This window comes from Thalassophryne amazonica, chromosome 20, assembly GCF_902500255.1.
Source record: "Thalassophryne amazonica chromosome 20, fThaAma1.1, whole genome shotgun sequence".
Taxonomy (NCBI): Eukaryota; Metazoa; Chordata; class Actinopteri; order Batrachoidiformes; family Batrachoididae; genus Thalassophryne; species Thalassophryne amazonica.
Window position 1 is genome coordinate 40498550 of NC_047122.1, and position 25262 is coordinate 40523811.

Here is a 25262-nt window from a genome sequence, read left to right on the forward strand (position 1 = left end):
ATTTTGACCCTGTGCAATTTTTCAATTGACCCCGACTTGGCCACCTATTGAAAATTCAAATGGCTAACGTTATTTTTCAACAATATGTACCAAAAGGTATACACAGTCAAATTTTGGTGCTTGTAACCGGATTTGAACGATTCTTAAAGTTATCTGCTGTACTACATGGAAAAGATGGCACATGGAAAAACAAAGTGCATGATCTTCCTTTGCCAGATGATGAAATTCAACTTTTCTAAGACACCCAGGAATTTCTGAAATGCAGCCTGCTCCTGATACGTCTCCGTTTCCAAAGACGTGGTCCAACTTGCTTGTCCTGCTGAGTGGCTGGCAGCTGCCCTTCATGAACGGTGAGTAAGAGGGCAGCAAGGACCACACGACCCAGTGCAGTCGTCTAAAAAAATTTGTTGGAAGACAGCAGTTTAAGTGCTACCTCTTTGGTGTCAGCACCAAGAACTGTCGTACATCAGTGAAAGGACTGAAGACTCATCCTGCTGTAATTTCAGCCAAAGTCATGGTATTTCAGGGGGAAAAAAAACAATTGCTGTGTAAACTTTACCACTTGAAGAAACTTGAGACTGATATTATTATTACAACCCCAATTCCAATGAAGTTGGGACATTGTGTAAAATGTAAATAAAAACAGAATACAATGATTTTCAAATCCTCTTCAACCTGTATTCAATTGAATACACCACGAAGACAAGATATTTAATGTTCAAACTGATAAACTTTGTTGTTTTTGTGCAAATATTTGCTCATTTTGAAATGGATACCTGCAACACATTTCAAAAAAGTTGGGACGGGGCAACAAAAGACAGGGAAAGTTGTTGAATGCTCAAAGAACACCTAATTGGAAACAGGTGAGTGTCATGATTGGGTATAAAAGCAGCATCCCCTAAAGGCTCAGCCATTCACAAGCAAAGGTGGGGTGAGAATCACCACTTTGTGAACAACTGCATGAAAAAATAGTCCAACAGTTTAAGAACAGTGTTTCTCAACTTTCAGTTGCAAGGAATTTAGGGATTCCATCATCTGCAGACCATAATATAATCAGAACATTTAGAGAATCTGGAGAACTTTCTACACGGAAGCCGCAAGGCCGAAAACCAACATTGACAACAGTGTGGCTTTGTAGTAAAAGAGTGCGGGTACTAGACTGTCCTGCCTGCAGTCCAGACCTGTCGCACATTGAAAATGTGTGGCGCATTATGAAGTGTAAAATACGACAACAGAGACCCCGGACTGTTGAACAACTGAAGTCGTACATCAAGCAAGAATGGGAAAGAATTCCACCTACAAAGCTTCAACAATTAGTGTCCTCAGTTCCCAAACACTTATTGAGTGTTGTTAGAAGGAAAGGTGATGTAACACAGTGGTAAACATTCCACTGTCCCAGCTTTTTTGAAACATGTTTCAGGCATCCATTTCAAAATAAGCAAATATTTGCATAAAAACAATAAAGTTTATCAGTTTGAACATTAAATATCTTGTCTTTGTGGTGTATTCAATTGAATATAGGTTGAAGAGGATTGGCACATCATTGTATTCTGTATTTATTTACATTTTTCACAATGTTCCAACTTCATTGGAATTGGGGTTGTATTATTTGTAGTAGTAGTAGTCGTGTTGTTGTTGTTTTAGCCTGCGTATGAAACAGATCTGACTTTTTTGTGGAGTATGAACAGCACAAATCCTATTTACCAACTTACATATGTGTTCTCTGTCAGATATATAAGAGGTTGGATTATCATCCATCCATCCATCTATTTTCTTCCGCTTCATCCAAGATTGGGTCGCGGGGGCAGCAGCTCAAGCAAAGCTGCCCAGACCTCCCGATACACACACCTCCCCCAGCTCCTCCAGGGGAACCCCGAGGCGTTCCCAAGCCAGCTGCGAGATGTAGTCCCTCCAGCGTGTCCTGGGTCTTCCCTGGGGCATCCTCCCAATGGGACGTGCCCGGAACACCTCTCCAGTGAGGTGTCCAGGGGGCATCCGAAAAAGATGCTCGAGCCACCTCAGCTGGCTCCTTTCGACGTAGAGGAGCAGCGGCTTGACTTAGAGCTCCGCCCGAGTGACCAAACTCCTCACCCTATCTGTATCACCTCCAAGCTGTGCGTGGAAGTGAGCCCGACTATCTCTAGTCTGTACCTCTCAACCTCCCTCACAAGCTCAGGCTCCTTCTCCCCTAGCGAGGTGACATTCCACGTCCCGACAGCCAGAGGCTGTGAGCGCAGACCGGGCCACCCGCCCTCGACCGCCACCCAGTCCTCTCTGCACCCTCTGCAGGTTTTGAACCCACAGGAGGGCAGACCCATGTCGCTCTTTTGGGCTGGGCCCGACCAGGCCCTGTGGGCTAAGGCCTGACCACCAGGTGCTTGCGCATGAGCCCCAGCTGCAGGGTGGGGCCCCGGCTCCACCGTACCGGGCGACGTCTCGGTCCTTGATTTCATACTGGTCATAGGAGCTTCTGAGTCTTAGTCTGACCCGTCCCCTGGATTATCACATGGGACTTATTTTTTTATTTTGGGTGAGAGGATTTAACCACAGGCTGTGCTCTGGCTCCACATCCACATCTGGGCTGTGACACACTCCTGGATTGCTGTTGGTCAGATTCCTTTATTAATATTGTAATGGCCTGGCACAACAGTTCCATGTCATATCTCCTACAGAGTTAGAAGTTGATCATTTATTACAGCGATGAGATCCATTCAGCTCTGAGCTTGCCACGTGCAATGATGCATTACCGCGCACCACGGAGAGGGGCAGCTGCCCGTGTTATATACAGATATGATGGAGACAATATTCACATTATTTAAATCGCCCATGGGAAGGAATGGACAAATAACTGTACTATAAGGTCTATTGTGGATATAACAGACTGTTCTGATTTGTGGCTGTGTGCGCACAGAGCTTTCAGTTTGATAGCGGCTGCTCACATTCACTGTACTAGATAATAATTCATAATTATTATCATGATGAAGCATACCACATACATTTCAACAGTTCCTTTGCGATCCGGGGGTGGGGGTGGGCAATATTATACGTGGCACTTGCAGGTCATCCTGGCAGGCTTTGCCGTGCCAGATCCATCTCGAGGTTCTCTCGTATATGCTCAAATAGTTTCTCTTCCCATTTTGCCGCCACCAGAACATGTGAATTGCGGTCAGATGGTCCTCAGATTGCACATGAAACGTCGCCGGACAGGTGTCCTATCTCACAGCGCTTGGAGGGTTTTGAAAATATGCATCACACTTGACCAACTGTGTGGACTTCCCCAGATGGCTGTCAGAATGTTTTGGAACTGAAATCCGACGTTTTTCAGATGTGCGCCGATTCGTAATTCTGACGCCATTCTGCATGATTCTGGCTATGTGTGACGGGGGTATAACTTTAAGATTAGCTGCAAATGCCACTGAACACTTAGCTGAAGCTACCGCTAACGCTTCAGCTAAATGTTCGGTTTAGCATTATCACAATTAACTTTTCAGGTACCAGATTAGTGGTTATCAATGCTGAGCTGAGAACGCCACCATAGCTGTGGGAAGTGCCAGTGCTTGGGATGCTACAGTGCCGTACTCTGCTGGAAATGCAGAAATTACATCTTCCCCTTTCATATTATGAAAAAAATATTAATAATTAAATGAAATTTATTTATCTGTTGTTATTTACATAAATCTAATTGTTTGATGATGCTTTTGAAAATAATAAGCAATTCTGAGGCAGAATTTTCTCTGATCATGTTAGTTTCAACACTTGCTCACCTTTTTTTGAGCATCTATTGATTTGTTGATGCAGATAATGTCTGTGCGTGTTTATGCCAAAAGTCACTGTCACAGAGTAGGGGTGCCTTTGGTGTCACGCACTCATGTAAAAGCTGTGTTTGTGGACTTCCAAATTCACATGTGAAAAAGGTTGAGAGAGCCGTGTGGAATAACCGGCCCCAGGTTGTGCCAGTATTAGCAGCTGCCTGTGACGCTCGGCGCTCGCCATCGTATTGTACATGTGAGCGGTGTCACTCTCTGACCTTTAGCAAAAGGTCAGTGCATTTGGACGTGCAACCGAACAACCACACTCAGACACCCAGGATGGCTGCTGATACAGACACACAGCAAAACAACAAAACTACAGTTTGTTGACCTTTTATCTCTGTGTCTCTGTGTGAGTAAGGAGCTATTTGAGAGGTGATGTACTGTAATTCTTACTGTGTCCGTGCAGCAGACTTTAAAGGCTTTGCTTTGCTTTTTCAACGCAGTGGCTCTCTGAGTTCTTCTGTCTGCACTTACAAAGAATTAGTGGTCAGGAACTGTTCTAAAGAGACACAGGCTCAATACGCGGACTTAACAGTGTGGCAAGATGAAGACTGTTAGCAGAAAAAGACAAAAAATTAATGTCTTTATAATGCTGACAAGAAATCGCAATTGAAAAACATTAGGGGCCTTTAAGCAACGAATTAGTCTTCAAATGAAAAAACAGTCATTCATTCATTTTCTATTCCTGCTTACTCCAGTTATGGGCCGCGGGTTAGCTGGAGCCTGTCCCAGCAATCGTAAAGGGAGTGGTCTATTTCAGGGTGTGAAAACATGTCTGACAACACAATACTGTAAAAATGACCTAAAAACATCTTGCACCCCATCTTGTCTGTTATGTAGGTATTTGCTGCGCTGATGGTGAATTATACAAAATGTTTGAATGAAATTACTTCAGTGTTTTATATTTGGTTAAAGTAACATCAGCGTGCATCCTGCAGTGAGCCAACTAAAAATTGTAGTTTATTCTGTTTTGTGACTTTATCAAACATAACTACATATTGATTAATGATTTTTGTATTTATTTATGTATTTATTTTACCTCTACCAAGGAGGTTACATGAAATATGTGTTTTTTTGTTGGCAGGATTCCATTAAAATTGCATAATTTGTTGCCATTAAAGAACTGGTTATATTTTGGAGTGAATCTGGATGCAGGTGAAGATCAAAGCTCAGCAATCAGCATCAGACTTCAGCAATCAGGATGATCAAGTGAGGATCAAAGTTCAACAATTAGTCCAAAACATCAGTGATCATAATCAAGGTTTGGCAGTTGGGATCGATAATCATTGTTCAGGTTCAAAGGGGTCGAAGATCAGTGTCCAGGTTCACAGGTCAGCTATCACAGTCAACTACACCAATTAAACTCAAAGTTTAGCAATCGTGATCAAAATTAATCGATTATTATTAGCATATTAGCAAAGGTCAGCAGTCAAGATCAAAGATCAATGACCAATCTGAAAGGTTAGTTAATCAGGCTCAAAGTTCATTAACTGTGAGCAAAAATCATCATTCAGAATCAGAGTTCAGCAGTCATCATCAAAGTTTAGAGATCAGGATGACCAAAGGTCAGTGATCTCAATCAACAATTAGTCTGAAAGGTCAGTGATACAACTTCAACATTCCAAATGATCAAAACTCAGCAGTAAGGATCAAAGGTCAGCAATCTGATGAAAAAGTGGAAAGTCATGACAAAGCCATAGACATCCATAGTCGTCTATCCATGGATGTATTTTGGTCGCGATCGATGAGAGCCAATCATGCACTGGTCTGCTCTACTGGGCACTATAGTGGGCAAACCTAAGAAAGTGGATCACTGCAAGAAATCCTCATTAGAGTGGTTGCTTACTCTTTATAATATTCCATGCCATTACTTTCAGTTCCGTATACCCTATTCCAGTTCACAATTATGACTATTTCCAATTTGATGTCATTTCATTAAACCTCAATTTCCATGACAATGAAAATAGTTTATACGACGAATGTTTTTCACAAAGGTCATTTAACCCTCAGGCTACTGAGAGGAGTCATTTACAACCCTGGACATATCATTTTTGGCCACCATTTTTATAATTTTAATCAGGAAAAAGTTGCCTACCATGAATTTGTCAATCTGTTTGTCCGGCATTTGTTCATAGAATTTTGCAAGGATTGGCCAGATCGAAGAATCCAAACTTGTGTGGGGTCACTTATGACCCCGGGAAGATCTGTGAGATTGTTGACATTATAGCTTCAGATAGTATTATATTTTGCCAACTCTAATCATTATATTTTACTGTTTTGCAAGGACACATGGCCAACAGACCTGGAATAGCAAGATTTAGGAAAAAATTAAGACTGATTCTTGATGCCCAGAGTGAGGATGAAAAGGATGATGGACAAATATGTTAGAGAGTGAAATAAATATGAAGAACCCTAAGACAATCATTTATAAAGAAGTTTTCCAATATACAGTCAGTGGGGTCATAAATAACCCCACTTGGTCGTATTGGTCACTAAAATAGCTTGGTCACTTAAGGGTTAAACTGAAGTTTACACAGAAGTGTGTATAAAACAGGCTGAAGATCACTTGGATATTGTGTAAAAAATTAAAGCTGGATTGCATTTTTGTTTTACATCCTGAAGTTGACGGTTGCTGATTCAGGAGTGTTCAGAGTGGAACACCTTCCTTGCAGAGTGGGAGGCACTATGTGCAGCTGCTATCTATATATGAATATATATGGTGCGCTAATTAATATGTTACAGTGGGGTGTCACTAACATGCAGAGGATACAGTAACGAGGGATTCATCAATGTCGCTGCAGCGAAGACGCTGGCTCATGCATGCGACGCTGCACAGACACGATTATGAATGTCTAAGTTAGCTGTGACTGGCTCCTCTCTCAGAAGACTCATTTGGACTTTACAGCTGGAACATCAGCCACAGTTAACAAGTTGACAGTTGAGTGAATTAATTTGCTGGAGTGATTTTGCTCCTGTTTTGTCACATTGCGTCATACAGGTTCATGTTCAAATGTCAGACTGTAAAAATGATAATCGTCTCGGACCTGAGGCAGGAGGTGATCAGGCAAATGTTAGCTTTAGCAAGCTAAAGTTAGTCAAACGCCAGTTTCACGCAAAAGCTTAATAATAGCTAACGTTAGCATTCCTCTTTAGACACTTGATGCAGTCAAAGTCCTAACCTCTGAAGGTAAGAAAGTAAAGTGTATTAAACAAGCTAATTAACTACTTGAATTAACCTACTACTGCACACTTTGGCTTCCACCGCACCCTGGACCGTAGACTTAATTGAGCTGTTGCAATGATGGGACTCAGAAAGACAGATAAGACATTCAGCTAACATAAAGAAACCACTTTGTTTGTCTGAAGTCATATTACCATAAAGCCCCAATTAGTACACAAACAGAATGGAAAATCATTCATTTGGTGATAGAATTTAAATGTAGTTCACATCCAGAGTGGTCATAGACTCCATGCTATGCCCAAAGGGCCTAGCATGGGGCGTGGTCATGCCACTCATAGGAGTGCAATACGTGGACTTTTTTCATCCTTATGCACACAGGTCATGAATTACACAAATGAGGCAAGTTAACTGTATATGCATTTAATGAATGAAATTAGGGCTGCAGCTATCCATTATTTTAGTAATCAAGTATTCTACCGATTATTCTGACGAATAATCGTGTAATCGGATAAAAAGTACTTTAGCATTTTTAAACAACATCAATAGTCCAGGGCTCTCCCTAAGCAATGGCGCAATGTTGCTGCGCCAAAGTCTTGACATTTTGCTGAAATGGAGATGGGATGCGGCTTTCCGTTTTGTTTTCTCCAACTTGTAAAATTTAACCATTTAACCATCCAACTTGTAAACCATTTAACCATTTTTTTAAATTTTCATTTTCAATTTCAACATTTTCAAGATCCATCAGGAAATTGGGAGAATCCCTCTTGAGATGTGTGGCAATATCATCACAAACCTCAATGTGCATGTTGCAGCTGTAATCCAAAGAGGAGCATGGATTGAACATCAGTTATTGAACTGTGCGGAAAACAAGAGACAAAGTGGGAAACCTTTGGTACCAAATTTTCATTTGATGCTTCTGTTACAAGTTTGTAAATAAAATTTTTGAATAAGTTCTCATTTCAAAAACTTGTGTACGATCAAAAAGTGGTAACATTTTATTGGCCCACTCTGTATGTATGTATGTGTGTGTGTATATATATATATATATATATATATATATATATATATATATATATATATATATATATATATAATTTTTTATAAAAGTTGGTGGACTGGGTCCCTTTGTTTTTTTTTTTTATCCCTCTTTCTCTGTGATTCAGCAGATGCATTTCAGCTGGAGGTTAAACATGCAAGCCTTGCAGTCAGTTTTTATTATTATTATTATTTTATTTAAGTTACCGTGTTTGTGAAGTGTTGTGTGTTGTCCAAAAAAGCGAAAATTAAAAAGCGAAACACTCAGTGCGAGTCTGAGAAAAACACACAAGAAACAGGGGACTTTTGCTGTTTGTCAGTGTAGCCGGAGACGGAGTTGTGACTCGCCCGGTATGAGAGCCCCTCACACTGAGTAGAGAGAGACAGCAGCCGGCCACCGGATCAATAGTCACTCTCCACGTAGAACGGACCGTGTGTTCTTTAAAAATAGACAAACACACTGCTTCACTTTAAATGAGCAGTGTCTATTTCAGATGATCGGGACCATCTTTCTCTTAAAAGGTGTCGTGTTGGAAAGCAGTAGCTATCGTTGTTATTTTGATTAGCTTTGATAATACTCTAATCTTCTGTTTTTTTTTTCTGGGGACATTGCAGCACCACACACAGGCCTGGCATATGTACTACAATGTTAAACGAAGCTTTGAGGCACAGAATTTGCCTCAAACATTTTACTTACTTACTTGACTAATCATTTCAGCCCTAAATTAAATCATCAGTATGCTGGTAGAACTTCAATTTATTTCCCGCCCGTAGCGATTGTAGACTCAGTGCTATGCACCAAGTCCACCGCTTTTATGTTGCGGCATTACACCAATGCATGAGACCACACTTCAGAGCTGTGGTCCTTGTTTGTGTAGTATTTTACCTTTCAAGATCTACCCCTTCAACAGCTCTATAACTACACAGAAAAGGAGGACAGGTGTAGTTGCAAAACTGAGGGACAAGGTATGGAACCAAGATAAGAGTACTAGAGATAGATAAGTAGATAGATACATACTTCCAGGCATATATACTGTAATATTTCCAGTTATAGGTAGGATGTATAGATATATACATTACCAGTCAAAAGTGTGTCCAAACTTTTCACAAATGTACATACAAATGTTTTGACCCCTGACACACTGTTCACCTCATTTTGGGGGCGGGCGTCTAAGTTATGACTGGAATTACTTCCTGTAATTCCAGTAATGCAAGCAACACATCGCAACTTACAGTCTGACCAAAGAACCTGAAAGATGGTATGTTAATTAGATGGCTTAACTGGCTAATTAACAAATGATGAAGTGTCACGAGACCCTGGGGAAATGTGCATAGAGGAACAGCTGTTGAGATTCTCTGCTACAGTTTGAGGAGGCCAGATTTCGTGCCCAAGCAAACCCACATCCAGCCTTACTGCCGACTTCACCCAGACAGGGTCATTACTTCCAGTCATGCATTTGTGTCTGTGACACTCCTGCAGCTTTGACTGCTGACTTCTTTTTCTTTCACCTCAGTATTTCTGTATATATGTTGCTTGCTTTGCTGCGCTCTGCTCTCTGTTGTCACTTCACTGTTGTAGCTGAATACAAATGTGTTGTTGGCGACTTCGCCTGGTAAAATAATAATGTGTTGAGTCAGCTGCCTTATTTAAAGCCGAAGTAAGTACATTTGAAGGGAGGTAGCAGTAGTATCAATTTTGTGGTATTAAAATCAGGGTGATACAAAAAAAGACATTGAAAATACCAAGCTTTGTATCGCCCTGCTTTTCATCCAATCAGGAATCCCCATTTCTCAACCTCACCAATGACACGCCCCGTTTTTGTATTACCCTCGTGACAAGTGCAGGATCCTGATACACGATCCAGATCATTTCAGTCAACCAATTTGTCTGATCAAGGTAAGAGTTTTAGCCTTCCTAGCAGGGATAATTCTACATCTTGAGTCTCCTACTCAAGTTGTGAGACACCAAGAAGTTAGTGAAGAAGGACATTCATGACTTCATAGAGAGACATAAGAACAATAACACCACCAGGAAAACAGAGACTGATGTGAACTTGTTCACTGAATGGCTGAGTGGAACCAAGAAGAACAGAGGGCTCCTTGTTCTTTCTCCGATGGAACTTGACAAATGAAGTTGACGATAATTATACGGTTCTTGTTCTTTATTTGTTGTAATATATGAGAAATATAATTATGTGTGTGTGGTGACGCATGTATAAATTCTGGCCCAATCTCAACTGGCAGCAAGGATCTAAAGATTCACATGCAAAATCTTCAAATCTCCAGGGATCTTCTGCATTTACAAAGCCCTCATTGTTGACCTGCAGCAGCCAGAGGAGGAAAAAAAAAGATCTCAAATCCACTCTAGATGAAGACATCATCACTATCCGGGAAGGAATCGCACTTCAAATGGTCAAATCTATCATGTGGTAAGGTAAGATGATTTTCAGGGTGCTTTTTTTTTTTTCTTTCTTTCTTTTTCAAAGTGATATTGAGCAGATGGAATCAGTTAATCAATGAAATCACCTGGTGGAGTGGGTGGTGACAAAGAAAATCTGCACCCTCTTGGTCCTTTCTGGAACGAGTTGAATACCCCTGTCATAGACTCTCCTCTACTCAGTGCCACATAATCTCGAGATAAGCACCGGCACCAATGGGCTTCAAGGCCTATACAGGACTGACTTCTTTTGTTTTATTGCAGACAGTAAAAACCCAAGATATTTCATGTTTTGTTTAGGCAACTTCACTTAATTTGTTAATATTCATCCATTCCTGCATTTAAGGCCTGAAACACATTCCACAAAATGTGGGACCAGCAATAATGATGTTATTTCAGCAGGACATCTGTTGATTCCACAATGTTCAGAGCAGCATATGAAAAGTTAAGACCAGCAAAATACACACATCCACACACACACTGGAGTATCAAATAATATCAAGCCCTTCATTATCTGTTCATATCGTGTGTGTGTATGTGTGTGTGTGTGTGTGTGTGTGTGTGTGTGTGTGTGTGTGTGTGTATATATATATATATATATATATATATATATATATATATATATATATATATTCTATTTCTACCTCATTTTCTTATGTCTTATACTGTTACAAGTATTATTATTATTGCTTATCCTGCACACGCTGTTTGATGAACATTTTCCTCTACTTGCGCCCATCTTGTGTGTTTTTTAAGAGCTGACGTAACATGTGAATTTCTCCTCTGTGAGATCAATAAAGTTTTATCTTATCATACAAACTGGATTGTACATAGGATCAGCTTGTCGCCAAATAAAGCAGGGGAACATGAATCCCCATCACCAAAGACACAAAAACATGAAAGGAAACAAAATCATAACTTACTTTCCCTTTTGTACTTCTAGCATACTGGCATAGTTGTTACTATGCTTTCTACCTCTTAAATTCATTTTATTAGTAAACGGAGTGGGCCGCGGCCTCAACTTTATCTAAATTCTGGGTCTTTTAGTGAAGCTCAGGGCTAGTGGCCGGTGATCACCTTAGTATTTATTTTGTTTTCTTGTTGCTTAATGCTGACAAATTATACTGTTTGTTGTCTTTTTGCTGCCCTGATTGTTTTTTGTTTTCTCTGTTTGAGGTGTGGCTCCATCCAGAGATGGGAGTGGGTTGTCTTCTTCTGCCTCTCATCCTGTGCACCAGCATGGACTCCCCAAAATTTCCTGTATAGTCGTGTAGTCAATTGTGTCGGTAGCATGACCCAAGCAAAGGGGTCACCCCTTTGAGACTGATCTGCTTGTGGTTTCTTCCTAAATCACCAGAGGGAGTTTTCCTTACCGCTGTGCCTGGTGTGCTTGTTCTAGGGGTTGGTAATGTTAGACCTTACTTGTGTGAAGCACCTTGTGGCAACTTTTTTTGTGATTTGGTGCTATATAAATGAAATAAATTAAATGACCGTCAACGACATAATGAAACCTGCAATCTCACCAATAGATGACATTAGATCTTACACGCTGTAGCTTTAACGATGCTGTGAGCTGTTTTGTGATCACTGTTACTACTGTTCTGACATTCTTAATGTGACTTAACACATCTGAATAGGTTTCTTAATAGTGCGTGTTGGAAGATTTTTTGACAGCCAAAAACATGTTCCACGAATGTCACGCACCACCATCATTTCGCCTCATGTCATGGAGGTCAGAACTGAGTGTGTTGATCCATCTCGATTAGTGGTGATCCTTAATAGAGCGTGACAGTGTTCTTCTCTGACGTGTGCACAATTAAACCCTGCTGCACCGCATTCAGTTTCATTGCTGCTGTATGCTGAAGAAGGACAGTGATGCCAAGTCTGCTAAAAGTTTGGTTCCAATGCTCCTCAGCATGCATGTGTCTGATGTTTGGGAAAACGAGCAAGACGAGAGCCGTGTGAAGCAACACATCTGGCTCTCTCCATCTCCTCCTCTTCTCTGCGCCACTCCATTGCACAGAGCCCAGCCAAGCATGCAGTCACAAAGTTCTGCTGTGGGTTTTGAGGAGCAAACTGGAGCGATCTGAATTGTTCAGCAGCTGATGGATGAATTTGTGGGTGTGTGTGTGGAGACAGTTCACCTCATTCACAATTTAACAGATTTTAACGATGCACTGTTACGCGCAACAGCGCACAACATTATTCTTCCTGATAATTCTCCAGCAACACGTGCCATTAATTGTAATGTGTGGTAACAGGTTGCAGCAGTTCCTAAGGACACCTAACGTCTCTGCCTCAAATCATCACATTTGTGATCAGCGGCCAAGAATGTATACTTCGTGGCATTTGTGACTTGTCGTCCTTATGTGTAAACGCAGCAAAAAGGAACCAGACTGGTTTCTGAAATTATGAAATGGCTGCATGTGTAAAAGGGCAGCAGCAGTCTGATGTGTCATCCACTCTGTGTTGTATAACCAGTGGACAGCAGGTGTGATTCTCACCGTGCTCTGTGAGAGGTCTGATAACTACACCTCCTGGCGTGACACTGATACATGGGTCTGCAATAACCTGCTGCTTTCCAATCGTGGCCAACACTGACTGCATAGCTGTCAGAGCAAAACATATTGCATGATGGCCTCTTTAGTAGCACAGGTGGACTTGTGGCGCTTGTCAGTTCTACCCCTCCCCCCACCTACCTCGTTAGGTTCACACTTTTAGATTTTTCAGTTTGATCTGCGATGCTTGAAAGTTCCTACATTTTAATCCAAATAGAAGGTTTTTGTTCCAAGCAAAAGTGGTCGTCTCAATCCTACTGTGTGCTCCTGTTGTTTGCACACCTCGTTTCCTAACTCTGAGTCCCATTTTACAGTGTTTGAACCATACTGCTACCAATGGGTGGGACTCTACCAATGAGAGCAGTAACGATCCCTATGTGCTTCCTTCCGAGCAAGGACACAGAGGATTAAAAGAAAAGTGCACATCTGGCTTCCAAGATGGGATGCTTCAACATATCAGTTCTTCCCGTAAGAGAAGAGCCGGTGTTAAAGAAAAGAGAATTGTCTGTCCGAGTCTCAATACACTTGTTCTCAAACACATCAGCTTACTGAGCAGCAGCATTAGCAGGGCGGTGGGTGACAAGGAGAACGGTGTCACAGCTGTGTATTTCACTTGTCCAAGGGTGATACAGCAGTGCAGTGATTTCAGCTTAACTTTGTACGACATGAAACAGTTTGTCTTGAGCTCTTGGCAATCATGAAGCACAGCACAATGGGGTTTTTTTATGCTTGCTAACCACAATTGAGGTTTAATATGCACACATTCCGAATCCTTATCTGCCACTGAGGCAACATTTAAAGCGGTGGACCACATTAATAGCTCCAGAGTTGGGATTCCACTGGACTGTGACTATGACTGATGCTTCAGATTCCACTGGAGAACTGAACAAAAAGCAATGGAACTTCATCATGATACAGTTCAACGTTCATCGACCTTAGAAACCACTGAGGAGGTGGTACTGCACCTTCGCCTGGATCGTTTGAATGACCAAGTAGGCACATTGCAGTGTAAAGGTAATGTGACACTGAGTCGGTCAGGTCAGGGAGCATGCACTGGTGTCATGCTTCACCACATCCTCCACACTGTAGTGTCTGGGCACAAGCAAAATCCTAGGTATCAAATGGCAAGATAGACCCAAGTAACGTTTATATTCTCAGTTGCAAGATGGCAAAAGCATGCAGGGCGGTCAACACAAATGTTTTAAAGACAATCGCAAGTGTAATTTAAAGAGATGTGGTATTGACGTAGATCTAGCCACAGAACGTCCCATCTGGAGACGTAGTTGCAAACGGCACTGAGCATTACAAGGCAAACCTTCAACAAGATGCTATGAAGAAGAAAGAGAGAAGGAAAGAGCAGGAAAACAGCACCAGCTCCTCCTTTCCTGCTGAAACTACGACTAGCTGTCCAGTATGCCGCAGAATATGTAAATCAAAGATTGGCCTCATCAGTCACCTACGGGCCCACAAATAGGAGGACAGTCCTACTTGTTTTTGAGTGATTACCGATAATGACATAACTACTATGAAGTCCAGTATCTCACGGAGTGGCAAGTACTGACAAACGTAATGAATTTCTGCTGTCCTTGGGGAACAATTACTTTGTCTGGCTGCTGCTGCAGCTATCCTGCTGCAGAACAGAAGGGGAAAAGAGAAAGGAAGAAAAAAGGTACGCTGTTTGGGTTAGAGAGTGGTTGCGAACCAAAAAGAACTTTAGTGACGTGTTACAACCATCACTTAGAACATTTTACAAATGCAATCGTTTCATAAATATAAATTTGCTAAAAATTTATTTATGAGAAGTAATTTTATTTGCAACTCTACAAACTGTTTGCACACTGTTTTGCAGTGTTTTACGAACCCTGACGAATCCCAAAATTCGCTATGTTCGTCAGCGTTCACTGCTCCATGAGATAAGAGCTTCTATCTAACTGTGAGAGAACTTTGTGAGGAGCTCCGCAACACCAGCTGGCGATCGTGCAGGATCCGTACGTGGGGACTCCTTTGGTTCAGGTTTTCTTCTTCTTCTTCTTCTTCTTCTGAGTAGAGCTGGTAGGATTTATTTTACTGTCTTGGCGTGAGACTGTTCTGTAACGGAGCAGCACACAACACACTCACGCACTAACTTTTTGCACAGTGGAGAGCGGCCTCTTTTACCGTGACTTCATCAAAATTAACAGTTATCACTTAAAAAAAAAAAAGAGTCATCATAACACCACATCACACTTATATAAACTTTGTAATTAATCTGTGGTTCCGTTTTTAACGTTAGCAGCATTCAAGTGCGCAGTTTCCTCTAAGAATCGCTGTTGGAAACACATGGAAATGTTCTGATTTCAGTGTGACATGTCCCTTAAAACATAGAAGAATTGAAATAATGCACGCAGCTATCCAGCGTGGTCTGCTCTGTGTCACCCTGATCCCGTCAGATCTCAGAAGCTAAGCAGGGCAGGATCTGGTTAGTACTTGGATGGGAGACCTCTTTGGAACACCGGCAGCTGTGTGTGTTTCTCCAGGTAAACTGGAGTTGCCTCAGGAAGGGCATCCGACGTAAAACGTGTGCCAATTACCAATGCGGGTACAGCTGTATCCGCTGTGGCGACCCCGAACAAAGAACCGGGAGCAGCCGAATGAACAACAACAACAACATGCAACTATCCAGCACCAAAATCTCAACATGTGTCTTGGTACCTGAAGAATTTTGAATTCCGTTGTGCCATTTTCTTCAGAAAAGCCTCCCTGTTCACTGTCACAGAGGCTGCAGCATCGTTCCCACAACAGAAAGCGTTGATCGTATTGGCTGTGCACTTGCCTCCGTGACGCTCGGTGCCGCGTGCCTCCCCCCCAGACAGCCCGGCAATCACTGCATCCCTGCCAAGATGAAAAAAATGCAGAGATCTGGCTTCGTGTAAGGCTTGTTTTGTCATGGTTTGTGTTATCTGGATGTAAATAGGATAATATAAAGAGCTGAAGTTGTTTATGTGAAATTTCCCGCAAAAGTGGGTTTGCGTGCAGTTAGATTCCCACCAAGTCTACCGCTAAAACATCATAAGATGACACTACACTATAGCGGCGCTAGATGGCAGTATGACAGCGTGGCGCAGTTGTTCCATTGTCTGGGGAGAACCCTGAACGTTAAGCGACGTACAAAATCATCTTCACTGTTGATGAAACTCCCTAATCCTTGTTTGTTTGACGCCCTGATGGTTTTGTGAATATATGTCAGGAGACATCTACCAGAGATGATTAGCAGTGATGGAGAACCTTTGAAAACAAAACTTTAATAGACAGCAGGGAGTAGCACAACAAATGTTATGTGAAAATGTGACTTTAAAGATGAGTTATGCCTCCCTGTTCACGATGATGTTCTTAGTTATCCATCTGGGATGAAAACTTTTTTGATGTTGGTGAGCACTTTCAAATGTGGAACTTTATGATTCCTGAATATTTTCCTAATGAGGTTATGTATACATAAATATGGAATTATAATTTGCTTTCTCCATCGGGAATATGGTTTTCAATTGGTTGTATTCTGTAAGCTTCCAGCTTGGTCACTTCAGTGGGTCCAGACAAAGGTCACAAGGGGGCGCTGGAGTGTGGGAATTATGAGAGTGCCTTAATTGAGTGGTCAACATGGCGCTGTTTTGCTTCCGACTGTGCTGAGCGACTGAATGAACCTTTTACACTTTCAACATTTTTTAAAAAATCATGTAATCATATACAGCAACACATCCAGGTACAGGTGTTATTAAAATAAATATAAAAATAGTTAAGCTATCAAATTTACATAAATTTACAATTTATGATGATTTATTTAATTAATTTAAACCTGATTTATGCCTCTGCAGCTCTGTAACTCCATGCTATGCAATGACATGCGTGACAGTTTTAAAGATGGTTTATTCTAGACTAATTTGACCCTCAACAAGCTTTTCTTTCTACAATCATCACCTCCAAATCTATGGTAAGCTGTACAATTTCCTCTTTTTTTTTACCGACTTTTCTGTTCAATTTGTAATCAGCGTGCACACTGCAAAAACTATTAAACTATGAATGAGTGAAAGCAGAGTGTCAAATCACAGCCTTTTGTGTCTGATTTAACAGGTCCCCGTCCAGGCTGTGAGTCGAGTCTGGACACGGTGTGAAAAAAATTAAACGGTGGTCCTTTAATCACAGAAATGACTCCGGTCCCACTTTGCTCAAATCGGTGAGTTTCAGAGCTGAACTTTAATATGTACTTCTGTTGCTTTGCACATCTAGACTGCTCAGGGTTTTTAATGGAAATACATTGCGATCGGACGGGACATTTTATCCGATGTGAGTGAAAATCTGTTGACAAAGCTAAACAAGGTTGAATAACACGTACGTTCTCAGGGTGAAGTGCAAAACAGCACAACACCGTTCTCATGAGAAAGAAGGCAAATGTACAAACGTTTAACAGTGATAACATATATACAAAATCTTTAACAACAAATTCCGTTATATTCTGTGTTTATTACATGGAAAACAATACAAAAACTTTTGGACTTTTATTTTTGTCTGGTGACTGCAAATATCCAGTTTATACGATGACAGTTTAGGTGAGTTTTACTGTACATGGGACTGAACAATAAATTTACCTCTTAAAACTTTCCCACACAGCTGAGTTTATTTTCCCAAATTTTTTCTTCTGTTCAGATCTGAAGGGAATCTGTACATCTTGAAGCCCTTGTTCTGTCTATTTTTGCATCGAAATGCACAACACCCTCAATTTTCAGTGAATAAATAAATAAAATAGCTGGATTTACATGCAGACAGATTAACAGTGAATGCTATTTTGGCCCCAAGATGGCACCACGAGTCACGTGACCGCTTTTTCCGACTTGTCACCACTCTCTCAATTAAGGCACTCTCGGAATTACCTTATGTTATGCTTGGAAAAACTAGCAATCCACTGATCCACACTCCAGCTCGTATGTTGATTGTATTAGATGAAATGGATAATTTCCAACTGCCCATAAATGAAAAAGGTCCATAAAGCAAAAGCAACATTGAAGAAGATGTTAAACTCTGTTTACTGATATGACGCTTCCCAACAACAAGCTTTGATGTCCAGTGAATTCTTCAATAAGGTCAGTTGCATGTTGAGCAAAGGTCCACCTTCATTAGAGGCACCACAATGAATGTTTGCAGAGCCAACATGTACTGTTTGCTGTCATTTGAGCCGACTTTCACCTCCTGTTAAAATTCCTTATTGAAGCTGATGTTGCCACAACAATAAGGCCTGGGCTTCATTCACAAAGTAATCTCAACTCCATGGAAAAATTGACCTTGTCTGGGTAAGTCCACAGGTAACCTCCATGTGCCGTGTTTGGTGCAAAACAGAGTGAAAACAAATCGGTCAAGGGCAATTCCAAGGTCAATCTTTATCCAAGGTTGGTGGAAATCAGACCAAGTATGATGCTGTTGTCTCACACTGGAACATTTTCTGACAGATCATGTTTTATTTATTGTCTTTATTGTTTTGTTGACTGTTCATTAGTTGTGTTTGGACATTTCTTCACCAGCCTGATGGTGACAGACAGATCTGATTGTTGACCTGAAACTATGATTCATTTACCAAGAAACATTTTGATCATTTTTTTTAATCCTTTGAGGCATTTTATCAAGTAATAATGACAAATGTTTCCAGTTATAGCTCCTCTATGAAGTTCTTTTGCATATATGTGTGTGTATGTGTGTGTGTGTGTGTGTGTGGGGGGGGGTGGGGGGGGGGGGGGGTACTTGTTGGAAATCTTGGTGTCTAATACCACAGTGTGTCTTTTTGTTCATGACTGTAGAGCATCTCTTAAAAGATAAGACTGGGTGTTACCATTTGGGTAAATGTCAGATATTCAGCATTTTATGGCCTAATCCCACCTTTCTATTGCTCCCCTTCTCCCTCTTCATTAGCAGTCTCCTCTCTGCTTTACTCATCACTCCATCTCTCCTCATTTCCTAGTCAGATGGGGCTTCGCGAGGCAGAAGGTCATAGAAATGGCTCTCTTACATACACATCACCTCTCTCTCTCTCGCTCAATCTCTGGGGCTCTCCTCTCTCTTTCATTACTCTCACATGAGAATGCATACATTAATAAATGTATCGTCATCTTTCCATTCCCTTTGCCTTCACCCTTTTCCCCCCTTTTGTCTGTGTGTGTCGCCTTAGGGTGAGTGGCAACTGCAGTAAGAAAAAAAAAGAGCAAAATGAGAATTTCTAATCATTTTCATGATAAATACTGAATAGGGTCAAATGCAAACTTGGGTCTCTGAGCAATTTCATGTGAAAATCTGCTCTCACATTACAAGGTAATCATATTGTAGTCAATGTAGGAAGCAACATCATGCAATTGAATTCAATTGAAGCTTGGCATCTCCAAGTTTTTTTAAGCTGCTATCTAGGCAGTTACTGAGATCCAGCGAGAGGTGACTTCATTAAGGTCAAAGGTCTACTCCAATGAGTCTCAATCACTGGTTGGTTGGTTTATTTATTTGTAAATATGTCCTTTTCTTCATTTGTTAAAAAAAGGTATTTGCAAAACTGAAAATTTTGTTTGATTCAGCACAAGAAAATAGCGACCACTGATCACACATCGCTATTCACACTCCCATCCAGTAGATAGCAGTGTTCTATGCATTTTGACAGGGACGGGGGGAGTGATTAAGACTCATTTCCCACAATGCCATTTAGTGTGTGTGTCTGTTAATACTCACACCTTCAGAATTAGTGCATTACTTCAAAAGATATGTGTGATATTTTCACTTTGTAAAAATAACAAAGTTGCCGCTAATGTCAATAAACTGTCCGGAATTAGTTTTGTTTATAAATGAAACCATGAGTGAAAAGTGCCTTGCTTTTCATGTTTCCTGCCACACATCTGTGTGATTGCATGTGGAAAGTAAATGACACTTTTTGCAGCAGCAGCAGGCAGTTGGTCCACCTCCTTCAGCTGGAGGAGAACTGAGCTCCTCACAGCGGTCTCTGACTATTGCAAAACAACAGACAGGAACTAACATGTATGATTTTAGGGTTTACAAATGTTTTTAGGCCCTGTCACACCTTGACGATTTAGCCAGCGTATGCCAATCGTATTAAAAAATGTTGGCATAAGTGCAATAAGTTAAGGGTAAGTTTTCTACCGCTGGGTTGAAACAGGGCTGTCTGCATACGCTGGTTAAGTGTAATAGCTGCATTAATTTATTAGACGTACGCCAGTGTGTGCCAGCATTTTTAATACAGTTGGCATACACAGGCTAAATCATCAAGGTGTGACAGAGCCTTTTGACTGTTAAACTTTACTCACTATGCCAGCAAAAACAAATTTTAGCAAACTAAAAGTTAACGGAACTAAATTCTCTAATTAGCAGCTAGCAGATTAGCAGAACTGTGTTCACCTCTGTCCCGGTGTCTGCGTGGGTTTCCTCCAGGCACTCTGGTTTTCGTCCGCAATAAAAACATGCTTATTTAGGGTCTGCTCCTTTCTCTGCCTCTCTACATCTGAAGTTGGTCCCAGGGCGCTGGACTGTGGTTGCACACTGCTCTTAGTGGTTGGATTGTGTCTAACTATAATTAGGATGGGTGAAATAAAGAAGACAAATGTTTTGTATGTATGTGCAGTGAGGAAAATAAGTATTGAACAACCTGCAATTTTGCAAGTTCTCCCACTTAGAAATCATGGAGGGGTCTGAAATTTTCATCTTAACTGCATGTCCACTGTGAGAGACATAATCTAAAAAAAAAAAAAAATCTGGAAATCGAAATGTATGTTTTTTTTTTAATAATTAATTTTTTTCCCCACAATTTCTCGGATAGTCACACGACTGAAAAGCCACCGAAAGCCGTCTGAATCTTCCGAATGGTGGAAGAGGTGAGCATGTCACAACATGTCCTGTGAGACTTCAACACAAAGGCGCTTTTGTTCCGCCATCAGCTTCGTGCCGAAGCCATCGGCATGAATTTCACCGCCACTCTTTTCATGGCAAAATCTTCTGTCACAGTGGAATGTGCCGAAAAAGTGCTGATGTCCACCTCTTCCGCAATTTCTCGGATAGTCACACGACGGTCCCACATCACCACAGTGTTCACTTTGGAAATGATCTGGTCATTTCAGCATGTTGATGGCCGACCGGAGTGTGGCTCGCTCTCCACCATTGTGCGGCCGTCTTTAAACCGGTTGTACTGCTCCTTAATCTGTGTGATGCCCATAGGGTCATCACCGAAAGCCGTCTGAATAATCCGAATGGTTTCCACCTGGTTGTTGCCCAGTTTCTGGCAAAATTTGATGCAGTTGCGCTGCTCCAGTCGTTCTGCCATTTCCTTGCAAAGAAAAACGACGAGAGACAACACCCGTCCTCACACAAAGGCTGCTTACCAGCAAATGACGCAATCAACAGGCGTGAAAAAATTCACGCATGCGCACGAAGGTTCAAAGTTGGCTCATGCAAGCACACGTGATTCAAATCCATCAGGTTTTTGAAAAAAATAAAAAGGTCGGATACTTTTCTAACAGACCTCGTAATCATAACAGTTGTTGTCTTCTACCAAGCTGCTTGCCTGTTGTCCTGTAGTCCACCCCAGCCTTGTGCAGGTCTACAGTTTTGTCCCTGGTGTCTTTAGACAGCTCTTTGGTCTTGAGCTATGGTGGACAGTTTGGAGTGTGATTGTTTGAGTGTGTGAACAGGTGTCTTTTATACAGGTAACAAGTTCAAACAGGTGCAGTTAATACAGGTAGAGTGCAGAATAAGAGGGCTTCTTAAAGAAAAATTAACAGGTCTGTGAGAGTGAGAATTCTTGCTGGTTGGTAGGTGTTCAAATACTTATTTACAGCAGTAACATACAAATAAATTATAAAAAAATCATACATTGTGATTTCTGGATTTTTTTTTTTTAGGTTATGTCTCTCACAGTGGACATGCACCTAAGATGAAAATTTCAGACTCCTCCATGATTTCTAAGTGGGAGCACTTGCAAAATCACAGGGTGTTCAAATACTTATTTTCCTCACTGTATGTGCAAAGACAATAAAGGCTCTATTCTATTCTATTTCATATCTGCCTCACAAAACTAAAATGAAGCAATTGAAAATATTTTTAAACTCAATAAAGGTAAATACTAATCAAAAAAGATGGGGCTAGCTATTGGATGGTCCATGGGGGTGGAGTTGGTGGGGAAGGGGGAGAGATTGGGTGGTGACGGAGGAGGAGAAGGTGCTACAGGAATGATCTGCTGCACATTTTGCCACTTTGCATGTAGATCTGCTGCCTCGCCAGAGAACCTCCCATTTCTGCCAACTACTAAAGCCACTATCTAAATAGTGATGGGCCACAGCTCTGAAATGGAACACGGCACATGCTGTAGCCAAAAAACACTCATGATTAATTAAGAGACAAAATACAATCCATTGCACCCTGCACCTTACTTTGCACTCAGAGTGGAGTATTGTGGAGATGAACACACCCCATATCCGCTTACACCAGGGGTGGGCAATCATGTGACATGAAGGGCCGAAGCACTGCAGGTTTTCCTTGCTACCAATCACCTCAGCAGGTGATTTCATTAATGTTCAGGTGTTTCAGCAGGTGATTTAATTGACAACCAGGTGGTTATGTTCAAGGGAGAAGCTCATCAGCAACCCACCTGCTGAGGTGATTGGTTGCAAGGAAAACCTGCAGTGTCTCGGCCCTCGTTGCCCACCCCTGGCTTACACCATGCGCTATAGGTTATGAAGGTATGCTTTAATAATCCTAAAGATGGGATTTTATTGTACTATTGTCAAAAACACAGACCATTTTCGGTATTAGTTTTCTTTTGACCTACTTGCCATCACATTATGTGTGTTTCTTGACAGTATAACAAGTAGAATCACAGCCATCTGGCAGGTGAAGAGGAAGGTAATGTGGCACAGTCTGAAAAAACACTGGGTGTGAGCGACAAAAAAGAGCCAGACAGAGGTATATATGTGTGTTAGACTCAGAAAGAACGACAGAGAGGCACAATCAATACTCCTATTCTCTGTTTGCACTCACAAAGACATGAGCAGTGTAACCTCACCATAACCACAGAGATTAGTTGTCACACACTTGTCAGCTCAACACTCCCTCTGTAAAGTGACTTTTGATTCGGTGTGTCTGAAAAGTGCATCATGCCCTGTGAGGTACTTGAAGTGTCAATAATAATGTCTCCATCGCCAACCCAATGTCTTCTCATCTGAAATATTATAGATGAGTCAAAAGATCATTGTGGACTTCTCTGTTCTGCAGAATTCCAACGGCAACACTTTTCTGACATGATGCTCAAGACTTTGGGAAATGTTGCCAGATTCTCAAGACTGCATCTTCAATGAAGTGTTTCGCCCACACACTGTAGCTCAGTGAAGCAACGCCCGCGCGGCCGATCCCAAAGCACCTTTTCAATAAGGTGGCCTGTTCCTCTTACCGCACTGCCCAGTTGGCAACATTGTCGCTGTTGCTGCTCGCATACCGTTTCATGAGCAGTGGTACAATCAGCAGACAAAGCAATGCATAAAGTATGTATGCAGGAAAGAGGCCAGAGCTTACAAATCCAGTAATAAATCTGCTGGATTTGAATTTGCTGAATGCGAATTGGTTGATTGTGTTTGCTTCATGCACCATTACCTCTGAAAGTAGGCGATGGAGGACTGCTCAAAAACATAAAGACCGATTTTTATGAAACTTGGGGGACTGGTGTAGCATATGCCATGAAGGAACCCTTCAAATTTTGGTGTAGAACTGGAGCCAAGGACAGATCCAGGAAAGTTCTGTCTCTTTAATTGCATTTTACTGCAAAATTTAATTTTCCTCAACTTTGGAAGGGCCTAGTCATGTACCCTGTCAAATGCAGTGAATAGTATACAAATAATGAATGTTTATGAGTTCAATGCTACGAATATTTCATGAGGTGGAAGCTGGAACATACCATTCAATGAGGCGGGACTTACATTTTGGAGTTCCACTGCTGCTAAAGTCCAACACAAACTTAAAATCAGAGTCCAAATTGTGAAGTGTAGTCTGGTGATGCTGTGCACTGACTTCTTACTTCCATTAAAAAAAAGAGACTTTGTGTAGTTCCTCAGTCCAGCCAAAAATCACACCAGCTTTTCATATGAACAGCTCTTCATGCATCCAAACCACAGCTTACAGCAGAGTGGATTTTGTGTGTGTGTGTGTGTTACAAGAATTGGCACCATCAGTTAACTCAATCAAATCGTAGTACCGCTTGTCATTGTCCCGCGTGTGCACACAACCGGGACAGCGCTTGTGTGTGCGTGTACTACCAAAAAAGACTGTGTGCTTCCTGTGTGAAGCGAGAAAAAAAAAAATCACGTCAGAAATTAGTCCAGCTTTTCATTGCATCATCTTGCTAACAGCCTCCAGGTGCAGAATGTAAAAAAAAAAATCAGAAAATCACATTGTAGGATTTTTTTAAAATAATTAATTTGCATTTTATTGCATGAAATAAGTATTTGATACAATAGGGAAAACAGACCTTAATATTTAGTACCGAAACCTTTGTTTGCAATTACAGAGGTCAGATGTTTCCTGTAGTTTTTCACCAGGTTTGCACACACTGCAGCAGGGATTTTGGTCCACTCCTCCATACAGATCTTCTCCAAATCTTTAAGGTTTTGAGTTTCAGCTCTCTCCAAAGATTTTCTATTGAGTTCAGGTCTGCAGACTGGCCAGGCTACTCCAGGACCTTGAAATTCTTCTTATGGAGCCACTCCTTAGTTGCCCTGGCTGTGTGTTTAGGGGGAAAGCACCCCCTAAAATGATGCTTCCACCCCCATGCATCACGGTTGGGACGGTGTCATTGGGGTTGTTCTCATCTTCCAAACACAGCGAGTGTGGTTGATACCAGAAAGCTCTATCTTGGTCTCATCTGACCACATGACCTTCTCTCATGCCTCCTCTGGTGAACTTGGTGAACAAATGGTCCTGGATGTGATGGCTTGAGCAGGGTGACCTGCTGCTCTGCAGGATTTTAAACCATGACACATCGTGTGTCACTAATGTAATCTTTGTGACTGTGGTCCCAGCTTTCTTCAGGTCATTGACCAGGTCCTCACGTGTAGATCTGGGCTTTCTCAGAATCACCCTGACCCCATGAGTTAAGATCTTCCATGGAGCCCCAGACCAAACAAGATTGACAGTGTGTTTCTTCCATTTTTCTAATAACTACACCAACAGTTGTTGCCTTCTCA

The 25262-nt window shown here is 41.5% G+C and overlaps 1 long non-coding RNA gene across 2 annotated transcripts in view; it reads right to left on the reverse strand.

The window, feature by feature from the left end:
* Positions 1–18173, reverse strand: part of LOC117502456 — a 73466-nt gene extending 55293 nt beyond the window's left edge. Inside the window, exons 1-2 of one of the 2 annotated variants that reach the window (XR_004558302.1) lie at positions 18081–18173; positions 15715–15894 (exon numbers count right to left, since the gene is read on the reverse strand). This is a non-coding gene — a long non-coding RNA (uncharacterized LOC117502456). Of the gene's footprint in view, positions 1–15714; positions 15895–17924 lie in introns of both variants that reach the window. The other variant, XR_004558303.1, reaches the window with a different exon arrangement.
* Between the last annotated feature and the right edge of the window lie 7089 nt (positions 18174–25262).